The following is a 19,458-nucleotide window of genomic DNA, read 5'->3' as shown; positions in this document are numbered from 1 at the left end:
CTGAAAAATTGACCATCAGTTTTATAATCCATTTATTATTTATTTATTAAAAAAATATCACTTACCTTATTCAGAACTAGATTTCTTGGTAGACTGTGGGTAACACTGGTTAGAAATACCTAAAAAAGAAGACATAAAATGTTGAACATAATTTAAAAGTACATCATGATCAGTACATGTAGAACATAAAAAATACAATTTTCATTTTGTTAAACAATGTTAAAAGATCAGGATGATCTTCAATCAGAAAATACAATAATTTGTTATTTATAACATTTATTACACAGCAATTAATAGAATTTATAACATACATGACATATGGGGAGGTGGTTTTTAGTATTTAGTCAATAAAAAAATGTCATTTTAGTGGTCATGGTACAAATTTAATAAAATTTCAATCAAACAGTTATAAATCTCTCGCAACGAAAAAAGGTAATTTAAATTAGCCAGATTTTTTTCTTTTCCACAACTCTTGAAAATAGCATCAATTTTGTTGCTATGTTAGATGGGTAGCAGTTTATTTTTTAGCTCACCTGGCCCGAAGGTCCAAGTGAGCTTTTCTCATCACTTGGCGTCCGTCGTCCGTCGTCGTCGTCCGTCGTCGTTAACTTTTACAAACATCTTCTCCTCTGAAACTATCGGGCCAAATTAAACCAAACTTGGCCACAATCATCATTGGGGTATCTAGTTTAAAAAATGTGTGGCGTGACCCGCCAAACCAACCAAGATGGCCGCCATGGCTAAAAATAGAACATAGGGGTAAAATGCAGTTTTTGGCTTATAACTCAAAAACCAAAGCATTTAGAGCAAATCTGACAGGGGTAAAATTGTTTATCAGATGAATCGGACAACCTGTTGTTGGGTTGCTGCCCCTGAATTGGTAATTTTAGGGAAATTTTGCTGTTTTTGGTTATTTTCTTGAATATTATTATCGATAGAGATAAACTGTAAACAGCAATAATGTTCAGCAAAGTAAGATCTACAAATAAGTCAACATAATCAAAATGGTCAATTGACCCCTTTAGGAGTTATTGTCCTTTATAGTCAATTTTTAACTATTTTTGGTAAATCTTGGTAATCTTTTACAAAAATCTTCTCCTCTGAAACTACCAAGCCAAATTAAAACAAACTTGGCCACAATCATCATTGGGGTATCTAGTTTAAAAAATGTGTGGCGTGACCCAGCCAATCAACCAAGATGGCCGCCATGGCTAAAATTAGAACATAGGGGTAAAATGCAGTTTTTGGCTTATAACTCGAAAACCAAAGCATTTAGAGCAAATCTGACAGGGAGTAAAATTGTTTAACAGTTCAAGATCTATCAGCCCTGAAATTTTCAGATGAATTGGACAACACGTTGTTGGGTTGCTGCCCCTGAATTGGTAATTTTAGGGAAATTTTGCTGTTTTTCGTTATTATCTTGAATATTATTATAGATAGAGATAAACTGTAAACAGAAATAATGTTCATCAAAGTAAGATCTACAAATAAGTCAACATGATCAAAATGGTCAGTTGACCCCTTTATGAGTTATTGCTCTTTTCAGTCAATTTTTAACCATTTTACGTAAATCTTAGTAATCTTTTACAAAAATCTTCTCCTCTAAAACTACCAGGATAAATTAAAACAAACTTGGCCGCAATCATTATTGGGGTACCTAGTTTAAAAAATGTGTGGCATGACCTGGCCAACCAACCAACATGGCCGCCATGGCTAAAAATAGAACATAGGGGTAAAATGCAGTTTTTGGCTAAAACTCAAAAACCAAAGCATTTAGAGCAAATCTGACAGGGAGTAAAATTGTTTATCAGGTCAAGATCAATCTGCCATGAAATTTGCAGATGGATCGGACAACCTGCTGTTAGGTTGCTGCCCCTGAATTAGTCATTTTAAGTAAATTTTGCCGTTTTTTGTTATTATCTTGAATATTATTATAGATAGAGATAAACTTTAAACAGCAACAATGTACAGCAAAGTAAGACCCAAAAATAAGTTAACATGACCAGAATGGTCAATTGACCCCTTAAGGAGTTATTGTCCTTTATAGAGCATTTTTAACAATTTTCATAAAATTTGTAAATTTTAACTAACATTTTCGACTAAAACTTTTAGGCCAAGTTCAATATAGATAGAAATAATTGTAAGCAGCAAGAATGTTCAGTAAAGTAAGATGTACAAACACATCACCATCACCTAAACACAATTTTGTCATGAATTCAAATGCATCCATTCCTTTGTTTAATATTCACATAGACCAAGGTGAGCGACACAGGCTCTTTGGAGCCTCTTAGTCTAGTTTAATTGAATGACAGGTTCTGAATTTGAATTCATATCCATGCACAATTGATGTACATTATTATATATTATCAGACCTGTAACACTGTTAAAGAATAAACACCTCACTTTATTTAAATATTTTTTCAAAAGGGGTAGAAGGTACCTTTGTAGCTATTTTATTTGTTTGTTTACATTTATTTAAAAAGGAAAAGTTGGAAGAGGGGCATTTGATACAATATGTGTCATGCATGTTGTTGTCAGAAGGGGTAACTCAAACATGCAAAACTTCAAGAAAATGATTTAAAACTTTGACTCTTTGATATAATTATACATGTAATGTACATATACAAATTTATTGTACATGTAACTGATTAGTGATATGTTTTTCGTAAATACATTATTTGATCAATTGTAGCTTATCCATGCTATAGAAAAACATGTAGTTCATTACAATGTACATGTACATTTTATACCTAGTTATATTTCTTTAGAATAAATGCAAGTACATGTATCTGTTACTATACATTTTATTGTATTATATTATGGCATGTATGGTCTGAAATATAGTTTGGAGATGAGTGAGGTTTTGGCAATTATAAGATTATTAGGCTATACCCCATTTACAAAGTCAGGCTAAATCATTGTAAATCATATACATGTACATGAACATTTTAGTCACATTTTGCCAATTTACCTTTTTTGTGTGTGATCATGGTGCTGGTCAACTCCCACACAGTTTTTAGAGGTACATGTAGTTACTAGTACTTGTTTTGAGATGAAACATAGAAAATGGAGGGTTTGGGTAATGATTTACAGTGTATAAACATTTGTTTTAGTTCACTATAGGTACATGTAACAATAAGTTACATCATTATTATTAGACATTTTCTGCACTCTAATATCATTTGAATTCATTATCTCAATATAAATCTATCCTCCATAAAAGAAGAATATTTAAATTAAATTAAGTAAGTATTACTATTACTTACTCTTACTCCATGGTCTAGGGATCTTTCTGTTTTGGTCATGTCTGCATACTCCTGTTATTGCTCTCCCTTGTGCCACACAGTAAAAAGACAGTCAAGTGAAAAGCCACACATACAAAAATGTTCTTAGAAGTTATCAAGTTATGTCATGCTTCATTGCATGCTCATGCAGTCATGGACATTGGCAATGATATTGTCTATGTAATCTTGGTACTTCTATTCAATGTATGAGTTGCAGTCTTATTGTCTGACTAGCTGGTCTTCGTTGAGGTGTCTTTGATCATGATACAGTCCTGATAAATTGAAAACTACAACCGGAATTCTCCAGCATCTTTACTGGCATCGGACTCGGTAGCATGGTATACACATCAACAAGGCAACATGATATGCCACTGGCACTGGAAAAGTTGTAAAAGGACTCGCCTTTGTCTAAAAATGTTCTAAAATATTTCCACATCATGCACAGTATCTTTCTTGAAGAAGATATGGACTCCCGTAACAGTAAAAACGAAAAAAACTGTGTAAATATCTAATGAAACACAGCAGATGCAAAATCTTTGTAAACAGGAAATGAGTAGTTGCAAACATTGCAGTTCAGGGGTGAATTAAGAAAATATATAGTCTTTATACTATTTATTCCTTTTAATTAAATAGGAACCACTCTGTATTTTCATAAAAAGATAGAAAATGGTACAGTTATGTTTAATTCTATTAAAATAACGACTTTGGATGTTTTTCAGTCACATGGCAACTGTTGTTATGTAACAGAAAGTAATGTTTCTTGGAAGGAGTTATCTCCCTTATACCATTTTGAATAAAAAAGAAATCAAATTTACTCAAAATCAGGACTAGGCTACATATTTTATTTTTTGATATTTTTTAAAGAAAATTATTCTCTTTAGGTTGCATATAAAAATTTTCCTTAAAACATCCGGTCTTAGGAGAAAATAGTGAAATTCTTATACTGCAATAAGTGGGGAAAGTTCATATTTGTCCAATATTCAATAAAGCACCAAGAAAAATATACTGTGTTCAATGGTTTAATATTACAAATTTAGCTCTTACTTCACAATATCTTTCGGCACTAAAAGTATTGTGGATTTCTGTGATACAGTGTGTATCACTAGTTCATCATTTTGCATGATTCTTAGCCAGACTGCTACTTAATTTAATTTCAAGATATCTTAAACACTTTATAAGATATCTTGTATAGTTTATAAGATATTATATGAAATATCTTATAGATTATTTTACAAAATACTCAATAACTCAAAAAAATAAAATTTTGAATCATCACCAAAAAGTATACAGATCTTTAGATTAATGTAACAAAGAAGTGTGTTAAGTTTTAAGCAATAATCCTAAATCGTTTTTCGGACATTTGTATAGCATAATACGTCCCGTCAAAACTTTGACGGGCGTATAAAAAAAAAAGAGAAACCTTTTTTTTCATCAGGGGTTTGCCAAGAAGTTCCAAGTAGTTCTTCTACAGTAAACACTAAACAGTCAACACTGGGGGTTTGAGGGCAAACTCCGCCCGTCCTGGGGTTTTCGACTCCAATATTAATTGATTAGGACTGTCAGTTTTCCTATCAAATGTGTGTGGTTTTCTCCGGGCACTCCAGCTCCCTCTACCAATAATAACTGGGCGCCATTAAATAGCCGAAATGTGGCGCTTAAAGGTGAAGTTAAAACATCAACAATCAATCCATCATTTTTTCTTATTTTGAAACTACGATGATTCTACAAAGTGTTTAATATATCAACTTTTATGTAGCTTCAGGTCAGATGGCGGATTCTATTTTTTTTTTTGGGGTGGGGGAAAAAGGGGGGGTCGAATAGGTTGTTCATCCTTGAATTGGAGAATGAAACGTTTTTAGTCTCGCTACACTCGTTGATATTTTTTAATTTTATAGAATACATGTCACATCCCTTTCAGAATCCAGGAAACGCCCCTAAAGGTAAGAATAGATTTGAACTGTGCAGTATATCTGAGGTAGTTAATGCACACCTTAGCTGTGTATTATTCAGATTATAGCACAGTAAGAACAAAGATATTTTACCCATGTCATGTGTTAAGATATCTTATATAATTTTCTTTATAAGATATCTTATATAATTTTCTTTATAAGATATCTTATATAATTTTCTTTATAAGATATCTTATATAATTTTCTTTATAAGATATCCCATAAACTATATAATATATCTTAGAAACTATATAAGATATCTTGTAAATTATAAAAGATATTTATAAGATATCTCATATACTTTATGAGATATTTTATATAATATATAAGATATCACATATAATATATAAGACATCTTATGTAAATGAAATTATAGAAGATATCTTATATATAAAATGAGATATCTTATATATTACATGCGATATCTTGACATTTGATTAAATAGTAAAACGGCTTGCCATAGATTTATGTTAGCTGGTATATATGTTGTTGTACTATATGTAATATGCCTAGGTTACTTCGAAGTAAGGCACCAAAGAAAAAAAAATATAATAGCCTTTCATGATCAAGACCTCATAATTATTTGGACTAGTGCATCATGTGCAATGATATTCATGTAATACAACTTCCCTGGTCTCAATCCAATAACTTTCAAGTAATCTGGTGATCATATCTATGAGCTCAGAATCATATATATAATAATCAGTAGCCCATCCATAATTATTCAAAATGTTACAAATTCTTAAATCAGTGTAGAGGTTAAACTTAATATACATTTTCCGTTTTTATAGGAAAATGATATGATTTCGTCTTAGATTTCATGCATAAAAAAAATTCCCAATTGGGATTAAAATTCCCAATTTGATGTTCAAGGGACCCATTTGAAAACACCTGGAATCATCCCTGTGTATGCACAATTTTGATTCTATACGCATTATAAATGAAGGTTCAGGCAAGCTTTTTAAAAAAGAAAACTTTTAAAAACAACAAAAAATGTGAGAAACATCAGCGCCGCCTGGTGTCTAAAAACTCTTACACTTTTCAAATGCACTTTTTAACTTATAAATTTGTTTCCATAAACAATTTTACCTTGAAGAAAATAAAATCACTTAGTTAAATGATTAATTAAACATTTCTTCTGTACCTGTTCAGAACATTTCGTCTTAATGCGAAGAAGAAGAGATATGGAAACCCGGAAATATTTCCATCGACATGTTCTGTTGCTGACCCGTTTCAAAAATGTCAAAAATATTTTTAAAATGAGTTAAAATGAGTATGTCATTTCTTCACATGAGTCAAATATAACAGAAATATTTAAAACTTACCCTTAAAAGCCCTCGAAATGACGTCTTCTTGGTGAAAAAGAATTGTTTGCAGTTTGTCGATAGCAGCAACGCGGAAGTTTTGTCAAAACGAAACACTGAATATCGGGATTGGGACAAGTCGGACCAAGAAAACTCGGACCACTTTTAAAGAAACTCGGATTAGATTGAAATACAAATCGGACCAGGTTGAAACAATGATTGGACCCATTTAAAACGGTTGATTCAATGGGAAAAAGGGGGTAGAGGACGTAAGACCACCCCCTTGTTTGATCGCCAAAAATAATAAATAATTTTTCACGCTATATGTATATGTACTGGTAAATGCCTCCGTTATCCGAAGAACCCCTCGAAAGCTGCGAGGGTACAGTGGCATCCATGTACACTCTATATCGGGAATAATGGAGATGTGTCAAAAAGTAAATTTATACGACAATTATTTTTACAAGGACAATCAATCCCCACCCAACACAACGTGAGTGCTAGGCCACCGGGAAGTCTGTTATTATGGTGGAGGAAGCCGAAGAATTCTAGTCAAATCGGCACCTGGTTCAATCGGCACCTGGTCAAATCGGCACCCGGTAGAGTCAATTCGGCACCCAATGTAGTCATTTCGGCACCCATGTTGAATATGTTAATATCTTTTTTTCAGTATTTTAAATGCCGATTTGACTTGTACCCGAAGCCGAAGTACTCGGAGAAAACCACCGGACCACTCGGTGGAAACAGACAAACCAGAGAGATATCAAAAGATTGATCTCCAGGTTAAAGTAGGGGACAACTTTGACCAACCGAGGCCCCCAAAGTACCCATTCTAGTTTAAACTCCGGTCTGGGTACCAGAGATGTGTGTGAGAGGGTGAAAATTACCCTTCTGATGTACTGATATTTTTAGCACCCCGAGTGAGAATCAAACTCGGGACCTTCAGCACTGTAGCCATCGGTCTTAACCATAACAGAGGGGGGGGGGCAGGACCTTTTTAGGAACGTCGGGAACGGGTGTTTTTAAGCTCGGGATTTCGGGATTGACCCTTCCGGGATCCGCGAATTCTTTTTTCGAATTTCGGGATGTCGGGATTTGAATTTATTTAGTTTGGGACCTCGGGATTTCATGTTTTTAAGCCCGGGATTTCGGGATCAGGACCCCTCCCCCCCCCCCCTCATAACACCACGAACTCACATAAAAATATATAAATGTTTAGTAAAAAAACGTCAAACATTTTTTTTTTAAACTATTTGACAAAATTTCAATAGTTTGATGTATGCTCATTGCTCATTGGCATTGGCACTCATACCACAGTTTCTTAAGACTTTGTCACCTCAGTGAGGGTCTGGAATGGGGGGAGGAGGATGTCGTAGAACAACTGATTCAACTCAGTGACACATGTAAATTCAGAAAGTTAATTAGCAATGTTTTTTTGTAGAATAGTATATTTGTTTTCTACAAGTTCAACTTGTATGCGAAAACAGTCATGTACGTGCACTTAATTTTCTTGTTGGTTTTATTTTAAGAAAAAAATAATTGACGTGTTCCCGTGGGAAATGCAGGAATTTTCACTTCCGCACACAAAAGTCTTAAAACACTTACTGATATGTCAAATCCTCTGTTTGCTAAGAATTTATCTCCTGGTAAAAGTTTCGTTAACAGTCGACAATTTTAAGTTATTTTCTGTTTACTAGATCGTCCACCCTCACGTTCATCCAACCTTTAGACAGACGGTATACAAGAGGGTGTGGATGGGGTATAAAGAATAGAGTTAAATGGGCAAAACAGAGAATAGAGGATAATGGGGTGCTAAAATATAATGAACAGCAGCAAAATGTCAAGAATTGGGTAGAAATATACTGATTACAGACAAGAACAATGTTCCGTCAGAATACAGTTATCAAGTTATTACAGAACAGCCATTATCATGATTATTGTTAAAGATAAAGAATAACGAGCGAAATAAAATATAGAATACAGAAATGAACCGGGATCCCAATCAACACCCACATATAATGACACAGATAAACAAATCAAAAACTTCACAGTTACTTGTCAAGTTGACCAGGTCTCAGCTCGGGCAAGTAAATTCTAAGGTTTCTATAAAAACAGTAAAAAACAATGTCACAAAACTAGGAAATTTTCCATGTCACAAAAATATATAACTTTACCCTGTCACTGAAATTTGTAACTTTCCGCTGTCACAGAAATATATAAGTCAACACTGTCACAGACATCATTTTGTAAATGCACCATGTCACAAACATAGGTAGCTACTCTGTAAAAAAAACCACTGTAAATTTGCCCGGTCACAGAAATATGTAACTTTAAATTTACTCCGTCACTGAAATATATAACTCAACCCTGTTACAGAAATTTGTAAAAATGCACCATGTCACAAACATATGTAGCTACTCTGTGAAAAAAACCCTGTAGATTTACTCTATCACAGATATATGTAACTTTACGCTGTCACAGAACTACATATTACTCAACCCTGTCACAGAAATGCACCATGCGCCCATTGTATAAATGTGATGGATGTTGAAAAGAATGTTGTAACAGGAGTAACTTATCAGTCCACAAGAAAACATATTCTAAGCGCCCATTGTATATAATGTGACATGTGTGGAAAAGAATTTTGTCACAGGCGTGTAATATATATATAGGGGGTTGAATCCGCGTTTCCGGAAATACTGTTCAGTCCGTATACGATTTTGTTATATACATGTATGAAATCGTAATCACAGGTACTGTCTCTTTTTCGTTTTGCAAGCGCCATTAAAGGATGTAATTATATGAGCTCCTAATATTTTGCCACACAGGATTATTACAGGCGTAACTTATCAGTCCACAAGAAAACATATTCTAAGCGCCCATTGTATAAATGTAACGTCTGTGGAATAGAATTTTGTCACAGGCGTAACTTATCAGTCCAAAAGAAAACATATTGTAAGCGCCCATTGTATAAATGTGACGTCTGCGGAATAGAATTTTGTCACAGGAGTAACTTCTCAGTCCACAAGAAAACATATTCTAAGCGCCTTTTGTATAAATGTAACGTCTGTGGAATAGAATTTTGTCACAGTAGTAACTTATCAGTCCACAAGAAAACATATTCTAAGCGCCCATTGTATACATTTGATGGATGTGGAAAACAATACAAAAACAGTAATAACATAGAAAAGCACATGAGAAACCGTACAAATGTGATCTATGCGGAAAACAATACAAAAACAGTAATAACATAGAAAAACACATGAAAAACCGTACAAATGTGATCTATGCGGAAAACAATACCAAAATAGTAATAACATAGAAAAGCACATGAGAAACTGTACAAATGTGATCTATGCGAAAAAGACTTTTGTCAGAACAACCAGCTGTATAGACACATGAGAGTCCATAGTGGAATCAAAGCTTACACATGCGAAATGCGCAGCAAACGTTTTTGTGACTGTAGCAACCGTAAAGAACACATAAAAGTAACACCGAAAAACACATACGGGTTTGAAACATTCAAATGTGACTATATGTGACCCATTGTCGCTCATTAGAAATACACAAAAGGAAACAACTGATCTTGAAATGCCTATAGTGCATTCCGTCTATACAATGAACTCAGAGATGTGCATATAGTGCAGTCCGTCCCTGCAATCAATTATGCGTATGTCACAAGTTAAAAAAAAGTAAAGCTGTTTAACAGTATGCTTATGTTATAACTTTTAGGAATCAATTTTATATAAAAACATAAAGAATAAGTACAGTTTATATGGCATATACAATAAGAAGAAGTGGTATGATTGCCACTAAGACAATTATCCACCATGGTCGACATTAAAGTCATGTAGAGGCTTTCTATAATGAGCAAAATCCATTCTGTATAGACATACTTTGCTTACAAAAACCCAAATACAACACAACGTGATACAATTCAAACGAGATAATAAACGGCCCGATTTTTGACAAAACATTAAACGAAAAAAGAAAAATAATAGATATGATCAACAATTTACCAACGAACCAGTGATTTTCAGGCTCCTGACTTGGAACAGGCACTTTAAGAATATGACGGGGTTAAACATGTTTGTGAAAGTTTTCAAAACCCTCTCCTAAATTGAGACAGTGGTGTAACAGCCCAATATAAAAACAAAGTGTAAATAGCAGTTCGAAATGGTGACGATTTCTTCTTGTCAAGTTGCAATTGCGAGTCACAAAAAGTCGAGTTGCGAGTTTAAATAATCGAGTTCCAAGTTACAAAAGTCGAGTTATGAGTTACAAAAGTCGAGTTATGAGTTACAAAAGTCGAGTTGCATAGGCGGATCCAGGGGAGACATGGGGGCCTGGTCCCCCTTTTGTGGGAAAATTTGGTTGATTATATAACGATTCACTGTAGCATGACTGGTGCGCCCCCCCCCCCCCCTTTAAGGTCAGTCAGTGGGGTCCCTTATAAAAATTTATGGATCCGCCACTGAGTTGTGAGTTTAAAAAGTAGACTTGCGAGTTACGAATGTCTAGTTGCGTTTTACAAAAAGTCGACTTGAGAGTTAAGAAATTAAAAAAAAAATGATTTAAATCTCTGGTGAATGATAAACTGATGGCCATTTTTATTCGTAGTCGGGCCTTGCAATTTTCTTTTGAACATTAAATAAGTTAGGTCTATTTATTGTTTGTGTTTAACGCCACTTTCAGCACTCTATGCTCTATAATTGCTGCCAGTGTTCAGTGATGGAGAAAGTCGGAGTCATTGAAGAACTGAGAGAACTGCAGACCTTCGGGTGGAAAACTGGCATTCCTAATCAATTCAAACGCACCTTGCTACGCCCACAATCTCGGTTAATCTTAGTATATTTTATGTCCTGAATAAATGAAATATATTCTTTTGTCGTCTGAGTTGAAACAAGCTGTCCTTCAGGAATCTAAGATATTTTGAAAGACTGTATGTTGAATATTGATGTCTTGATTCTTCTGTGTCGATGGTTTGCTGTTTCAAACCGTATGGGTATATCTCTATTATATTATAAAAGACCGTATGTTGACTGTAGATGTCTTGATTATTTTTTGTTGTTGGGTTGCTGTTTCAAACCGTATAGGTATATCTTTATTATATTATGAAATAGATATAGGAAGATGTGGTGTGAGTGCCAAAACTGTATGTTGACTGTAGATGTCTTGATTCATCTGTGTCGTTGGTTTGTTGTTTCAAACCGTATGGGTATATCTCTATTATATTATAAAAGACTGTATGTTGACTGTAGATGTCTTGATTATTATGTGTCGTTGGTTTGCTGCCTCGTTCTTCGTCGAAATCTTGCTGGATAAAAGATTGTATGTTGACTGTATATGTATTGATTGTTCTGTGTCGTTGGTTTGCTGTCTCTTTCTATAAAGACATCTGTCTATTATAAAAAAAAATTGTAAAATGACTATTGATGTCTTGATTGTTCTGTTTCGTTAGTTTTCTGTCTCATTCTGTATAGGCATTCATAGATATATGCGTTTTCAGGTAGGTTTTAGCTAATATTTTGAATATTTTGAATATCCAACTGGCACTTTGGGCCCTCCGTAAACATAGAAGACTGGTAGTGTACCCAAATTCCTTTTTGTCACGTTTGTATCTACCTATTAACTTACTGTATACTTAATATTAGGCAGATTGAGAGATAAGGGGACTCTAAGCATTGTCATGCGCTCTTTGTCCTGAAATGATGATAATATTTTGCTGAAAAGTGACAATATAAGCCCTCCGTAGATATCGAAGATGACATTATTCTGGGATATCATTTTATACAATCGTTATATGATTTGGTCGAATTTTATGGACATTAAAAGAACAGTGGGCGGTTGGGGGGTGGTCATCGTCCTTTTAGCAGTCTCAGATAGGTTTTCACTATATATTTGTGAGGGCTTTTTATATATTTTTATTCATATTTCTAGAGTGAGCGGTTTTTGTTTTTGTTTTAAGAATTATTAGATATACATTAAAGTGTTGACGTAGTTTTATTGATAGAAATCTATATAACACAAAGACAAATATGCCACTTACATAAGCAGTGATAAAGGTTTATATTCGAAGATAACGAAAGTAAAAGACAGATTGAAGGGGTCATAAAACGATTTCCTACGTATCGTTTTACTCCTTTCAACTTTGAAAATTATTCTTTTAATGTTATCAAATATTATATGTTTTTATGATTTTCAACTCAATTTGAATATCGAACCGACTGCTAGCAGCCGTTTGGATAGTTAAATCGAATATCGAATAACGAACCGGCTGCTAACTTCACAACCATAGTTAATAATTCTGATTTCATTAAAAAAAACATGATTGATATCAAAGTAAGAGATATGGAATGATTTTCAATGAAAAAGGTATCCTTCAAATGTCGGATGAAATTGATGTAAGCAATTGTATACAAACGCATAGACTTTAACAACGAGAAATCCCCATACTATATACACGGCTATAAAAGGCATCGACATGAAGCATAAACAAACTGTCTTAATCTATAACAAACCTATTTTTAAGAAAAGCAGTTACAACAGACATGAATAATCAGTGAACTACATGCTTCTGACTAAGGACGGGCTCACCAACAATGTGGCGGGTAAATCGTGTTAAATGACGTCAACCATCTATCTAACCTGGCATAGTCTTGAAATAGTTAAACGTAAAAATATATTATTGAATGTTTACTTTTTGTTTTAAATAATTGTTCATGTAATAAGTATAATAATGTGGACAATACTATCGAATTATTTGATTTGATCGAGTTGCGTATTAAATATCTCAACAGGGCGCATCAACACGCAGTAATATGTAGCGATATATCTGACCAGAAAAAAAAACATTGAAGAATATGAGAAATTATGATTAAAAACAATCGGCCAACTCTACATTTTGCTCTAGAAATTACAATTTTGAAAACATATTTTTGTATAAGTACTACATGTACACCGTGATAGCAAGGATGACTTGAAAGTTGACTCATCAAAACAGGAAGATATAGATTGTAAATAATAACAAGTGTAACTTGAATGTTGACTCATCAAAACAGGAAGATATAGATTGTAAATATAAACCATTTTTTCTTGACATCTTCAGATACAAGTAGAAATGTGTCTGTCTTAATAAAATGTTTTGGCTTCTAATAATCATGATCATGTAATAATAGCGAGTTTTTGTATTCAACAGAATTAAATTGAAAAGAGTTCAACAAAATGCATCAGACAACAGTAATCTGAAATATCTCATCAGGAAAATAAAAAGATTTTAAATCACAGACGAATACAAGTAATGTTTACCAATGAAACACGACCAGTCTCCCAAATAAAAAGACCAAACTCGGGAAATATATGTGATGATTCAGACTGTACATTTCTGTTATTGTTGTTCATTTAGTTCGACCTTGAAAATATGTATAAACAAGATAAATACTACGTGGTCAAAGTATAAGTTGAATGCTGAATCATCATAACAGGAAGATGAAGGGTGTGATTATTAACGATTTGAACTTGACATCATCCGTAGGTTACAAGTGGAAACATAATTTTCTCTACATCAGCTTGGTTCGACCTTATTTATTGTATTATTCAATGCTTTCAATTTTGAGTGTAGTATACATTAACTTAATAACGGATGAGGGAGGCTGATAATTTGAACACGTTTTTATTTTAATCTTAAGTAATAACACAACACGTTTCGAAATCTTGAAAAAAGCAAGGGTTGCATACATGTATAATTGTCATTTATAGTAAATCAAGTTTTGGATCTTGTTTATTATGAGTAATAAGTTCTAACTATTGGGGCTAGTTGGAATTTCTTTCGTCATATTTTATGTGTCCTGCGTGCTTTATTTCTTTACATACAGGTATTAAACTAATTTTTGATGGTCTTTTTCTTAATTAGATTAAATTTCTATACATGTGAGAGAGTTGACATATCTTTATTTAGCAGCAGCAGCTAAACTATTCTCCATCAGTTCAGTTGGGCTATTTTTCAATGTAGCCAGTTGTCTTCGATTCAATTGTATCGTACAGACAAGTAATTTATTTAACGTGACACAGTATGATACAGTTAGTACATTACATATTTGGTAATGAACAGTTATTTTGGTGAACAGTTAGGCAGACATAGCTTTATTAACTCGACATGTGACTAAATAAATGGATTATGACCAATAAACACTCAAAATTTACTGCAAGCATGTTTTTTTTTTATATAACTATTCAGAAGGTAGATATAGGAGGATATGGTATGAGAGCCAATGAGACAACTCTCCATCCAAGTAACAATTTATAAAAAGAAGGGTTTGTTTTTACTTCAGACTCTGAAAAAAGTAAAATCACAAAAATACTGAACTCAGAGAAAAATCAATTTGGAAAGTCCATAATCACATGGCAAAATCAAAAAACAAAACGCATCAAAAACGAATGGACAAGAACTGTCATATTCCTGACTTGGTACAGGCATTTGAAATAAGCATTCAAGTGTTTGAAATAAGTATTCAACGTGTGTATGCTCTGATGAATCTAGGAATCATATAATATTTTAAAAAATATGCCAATAAGGCTACTTATTAAATCATTGTTAAAAAAAATGGATGTTATGTAGAAAGTAAAGTAACGAAAATACCGAACTCCAACGCATATTCACAAATCGAAAAGTGATTTATGAAATAGCAAAATCAAAAACTCAAACACAACTTACGAATGGAAAACAACTGTCATAATCCTGATTGTTTTTACAGGAATTTTCTACTGTAGTAAATGGTGGATAAAACCTGGTTTATATGTAGCGTAATATGGATGACAATAAGGTTCTACTTGTGAAAAAAGAAACATTACCAAAGTATATGGGTAATCATTCTTAGGCAATGTTGTTTCTTTACCATATCAACATAATTTGAAAAATGTTCAAAGAAATGTTTAAGTGACATGTTTTTTTTTTTAACATTTAACAACATTTTTAAATTTTGTGCATGCATCTTGAAAACTGAGGAAACATATTCAAACATCATTTTGTTTCATAATGGGTTAACACAATTCTTTAAAAAATGTAGAAATGTTGTTACAATATACTCAAATAACATATTGCTGTTATCCAGATTTACTGTTATAGTGCCGACAGCGAACGTTACAAATTCAAGCTAAGACTATTTCCGGACACTTTATAGACATGATGCTAACCAATTTTGGAACAAGTAACCAGCAGTTTGACTTTTCACGAATGTGACCTACCGAATTAGACTATTTACCCCTATTTGTGACATTTCTACCTCTGTTATGTTCACACATCGTTGTCAATATAATGGAATTATATGCGAGTGTCATACAAGTCAGAGGTTTAGCTAGCTATAAAACCAGGTTCAATCCACCATTTTCTACATAAGAAAATGCCTGTACATGTACCAAGTCAGGAATATGACAGTTGTTATCCATTCGTTTGATGTGTTTGACCTTTTGATTTTGCCATTTGATTGGCGACTTTCCTTTTTGAATTTTCCTTGGAGTTCAGTATTTTTTTTAGATTTTACATTTTGACAAACTGTTGAGATCTGAAAATATCTCACATTTTTACAACATATAAATGCGTCTGAGGATAATCAATACAAGAGAAATGAGATGTGTGGAGGATTGCAAACGAAACAACTATCTACTAAAGGTCAAGCTGATTTTTTTTAGGGTGGGTGGGTAAGCAAACACAATTAAAAAGAGGAAGGGGCATAATGATTTATGTGGTGAAAGTATTACGATATGCATGTCCAATGAGTATTATGATTGATATAGGAGGAGTACCAGGTTATTTAGATAACATTTATCAAGTATAAACTTCAATTTTAATGGGCAATACTATAAGGTCCTGTGTAACCAAGCTTGGAATACTGTAAATTAAGAAATTATTGCGTAAATTTATTATTGGAATTTTGTCATTTAACACTAAAATTCGATTTTAATTTCTACGATATTGAGAAAAATACTGTTTTCTTCATATAGATATTTTCAAAATGCGAGTTTAAAGTGCTGCAATTATAACTCGGTTGCATTTATCTCAATAATAATAAAAAACATCGGAATAAATTCTGAATTTACAGTAACCAAGTCATGCTAAATGATTAGGATTGCTTATTTTCATAACTTTTGATAAGTGAACATAAAAATATTAGTATCAATCAATGTAAAATTCGCATTCGACATGCTCGGCATAAACTGTGAGTTTAAATTGAAGCGTGTAGTTCATTCCGAAATTTTGATTTGAATAACTAATTCATATATTTGTTCTTTTATGATTCGTAGGCAGTACTTTTCTCTAGTTATACTTCATTTGTTCAAGGTCGGACTAGGCGCATTTATCTCTATCATAAAACTGGGTTTTAGGCAGTTCAAAGTAAAATAATGAACACGCACGTGTACATGGAATATGCCCAATCTTTTTCCCAATAACCGAATTCACGGTGGGTGAGGTTGTCCTGCGAGAAACCGTTCTGGGCTGGTGATTCGGTCCTGACTGGTGCTGGAGATCATTAAAAATATGTAAACAAAGACGAAAATGATGATTTTTGACGTTTTCTCGCATAAAAATGGAAGGAAACAGTTCAGATCTTTTAATTTTGTTTCAAATGGGTTCATCGGAAAGCAATTAAAAATGTGACCCTCTAAACTGTTTCAGGAAGCGTAACACAAAAGTGCTCATTTTTTTAAATTCTAGAACTGAAAAAATAAAACAAAAATGCTCCTGGAGTACGCTTTCTATACCCAAATCCACACGACAAAATTATTTTGTGAAAACCTGTGCAATTTATTTAAATGTATTTTCTCAGTTTAGACATGTCCTGATTCTGTGCTGGTGGGTCCTGTTAATGTACTGATAGGTCCTGATACGGTGCTGGTGGGTCCTGTTAATGTGCTGATAGGTCTTGATACGGTGCTGGTGGGTCCTGTTAATGTGCTGACAGGTCCTGATACGGTGCTGGTGACTCCTATTTTTACTTTTTTGCATCCATTTGGATGTTTAATAAGGTTTTCAAATAATCGTAACTTATATTACATAAAAGGGCAACATATTCCGTCCAATATCAGATGAAAATATATCTAGTAAGAATATTTGTATTCAAAATATTAAATGCACTTAAATTGATGATTCTCTACATAATATGAAAACTAAAACAGTTTTAAAAGGTGATTATACGTCGCGTACGGTGTTTGTGATAATAAAACGTTTTGATTTCCAGGTCGCTTTTTTGAACAGCGGTATACTACTGTTGCCTTTATTTGTTGCATTTATTAGAAGTTTCGTAATCGATAACTATATAGATGCATGTATGAAAACCCAAATCTCTCATGTTGTAAAGAGCTTTTTAAAATTCGAACGAATGCTGCAGACCCAAATCACAATTAACATATCCACCCTTCCTGTGACAAAATTATACAATGAATGTTAAACTTGCTATGTATTCCATTATAAATATTATTTGAAGTATGTCCTAAATTGTTCTTTTTAATAAATCCGTTGAAATGTCACACTCGCCGATTTTTTTTACATTTCGGCGTAATTGGTAAGTGTCTAATGAAAAAGAGTAGGCATTTGCAGTCTTTTCTACGATTTGAAATTTTATTTACACGTGAAAAGATGTTTTTTAAGTGTATGAAAAAAAAATATGTAGAAGTTTCAAGGTAAATTATATTGAAATATAATAAACGCGATCTTTTTGTTTGTGTCTAGTTGTGATTTCACTGCGACAAGTTCATAAAACAGAGGTCGATTGAAGAAGCCAAAAATTGGACGTCGATTTGAGAACATCGAAAAAAGACGTCGAATAGAGGAACATAACATTGGCCGTCGATTTGCAATGCTATCTTATTGTGACGTCAGATTTAGACATCGATTTGATGAACGGACGTCAATTAGAGTTCGGACGTCGACCTGAGTCTTACATCTATATACGGTAACACGTTGCCATTTGTAAAACAACCACGTAGGTTATATATTAGACTACACCCAAAATGCAAAAAAATCCAGTCATGCAATATGTAAGATAACATTTGACTACTCGGTAAATATATAAGTCAAACTTGGCAAATCTACAAAGATCACAATCGGCCAATCTACACAATAACCACTTTGGTAATAAATAAGATGAGCAGTGGCCAATCTGACAAAATGACCACTTGGGTATTGTAATAGATAGCACTGTTTCAATCTCCATAATGACCACTTGGGTAATATAACAGACAATATTCTGTCATTTTACAAATCAACCCCTCTGGGAAAAAATCAGGTAACCCTCGGCAAATATAAAAAAAAATATTACTTAGGTAATACATTAGATAACATTTAACCAATCTTCACACAAAAAAAAAAAAAAAAAACACCACTCGAGCAATATATAAGATACATTTTATAAAACTCGACCAATAACTCGGACATAAAGATGATGACACTCGGCCAATGTACAAATGACTACTCCAGTAATTTATAAGTATATTTTCATATATATTGTCACATTACATTAAGTTCGACCTTGAACACCAGGTTTTAAATATAAGCAGCATAAGTACTGCGTTATAACATTATAATTTGAATGTTGACTCATCATAACAGGAAGACATAGGTTGTAAATATAGATATTTACACTTGAAATCATCCGTAGGTTTCAAGTAGACACGCTATATTCTATAAATTAGCTAATGTTAACCTTATATATTGTACGTTTTAATAAATTTTATTATGAGTGTAGTAAATATTTACTATATTATGGGGTAATATGAAAATAAAAAGTTATCACCAGATGCAACATCTATAAACACAACTTGTTTCGAGAACTTATCAAACATGAGGGTTGAATCCATTAATTTCAATTCATCAAAAAAGTTCATCCAACAGCAAGCTATAAAGGGCCTCAAAAATTACTAATGTAA

General features: G+C 33.2%; 1 long non-coding RNA gene across 1 annotated transcript in view; it reads right to left on the bottom strand.

Annotated features, from left to right (window-relative positions):
• The window catches only part of LOC134719156 (uncharacterized), a 173,954-nt gene extending 167,324 nt beyond the window's left edge, over window positions 1-6,630 (bottom strand). Inside the window, exon 1 of the long non-coding RNA XR_010107524.1 lies at window positions 6,559-6,630. This is a non-coding gene — a long non-coding RNA (uncharacterized LOC134719156). The remainder of the gene's footprint in view (window positions 1-6,558) is intronic.
• Between the last annotated feature and the right edge of the window lie 12,828 nt (window positions 6,631-19,458).

This window comes from Mytilus trossulus, chromosome 5 (genome assembly GCF_036588685.1).
Source record: "Mytilus trossulus isolate FHL-02 chromosome 5, PNRI_Mtr1.1.1.hap1, whole genome shotgun sequence".
NCBI classification, from domain to species: Eukaryota; Metazoa; Mollusca; class Bivalvia; order Mytilida; family Mytilidae; genus Mytilus; species Mytilus trossulus.
The sequence above is the reverse complement of the archived record's forward strand: the minus strand, read 5'-3'. Positions and strand labels throughout refer to the sequence as shown.